The sequence below is a fragment of the Crocuta crocuta genome, unplaced genomic scaffold (assembly GCF_008692635.1).
Source record: "Crocuta crocuta isolate KB4526 unplaced genomic scaffold, BGI_CrCroc_1.0 scaffold482, whole genome shotgun sequence".
Lineage (NCBI taxonomy): Eukaryota > Metazoa > Chordata > Mammalia > Carnivora > Hyaenidae > Crocuta > Crocuta crocuta.
In genome coordinates this window covers 1,344,229-1,344,778 of record NW_027527459.1, presented here as the reverse complement: position 1 = coordinate 1,344,778, position 550 = coordinate 1,344,229, and positions in this window count along the sequence as shown.

Below are 550 nucleotides of genomic sequence, written 5' to 3'. Positions count from 1 at the left end.
CACACTTTAATAAGCTTTATAATTTTTGTTTAGAATTTTTCTGCAAACATACTACAATAAGCTTCTTTTATTTGGAGACAAAATACAGTGGCACTACTGGAAGGAATATCACAACATTACATTTGTATCTTAAAGGACAAGCAAACTGTCAAGGCTGATAATGGGGATGAGCGTGTTTGAGACTGGTTACCTGCTGGCAGTTCACTGCATCTGGATATTTCTGAAAAGTATAGAGAAGCTCTTGGATTTTAAAAATATCTTAAAATACATTTTAGATGAAAAAATTGTAAAAGTTATGCTTATAAGTTTACTTTTCTCCACAATTACAATATTTAAAAGAAAGCTTTGTTGATTGACGTTTTAAGCATTTAAATTTAGAATGCTAAAAACAATTCTATCCTATAATTTCAGGGCAAGGGAATAAATTCATCCTTAACTTTGTTTCTTGGATGTAAACAGAAATCTAGCAGAGGTCATCATTACTTAGTACACCCAGTAAATAAATGTGAGAGAATTCATGTCTGTACCAAATGCCTCTTTAGATTGTTAT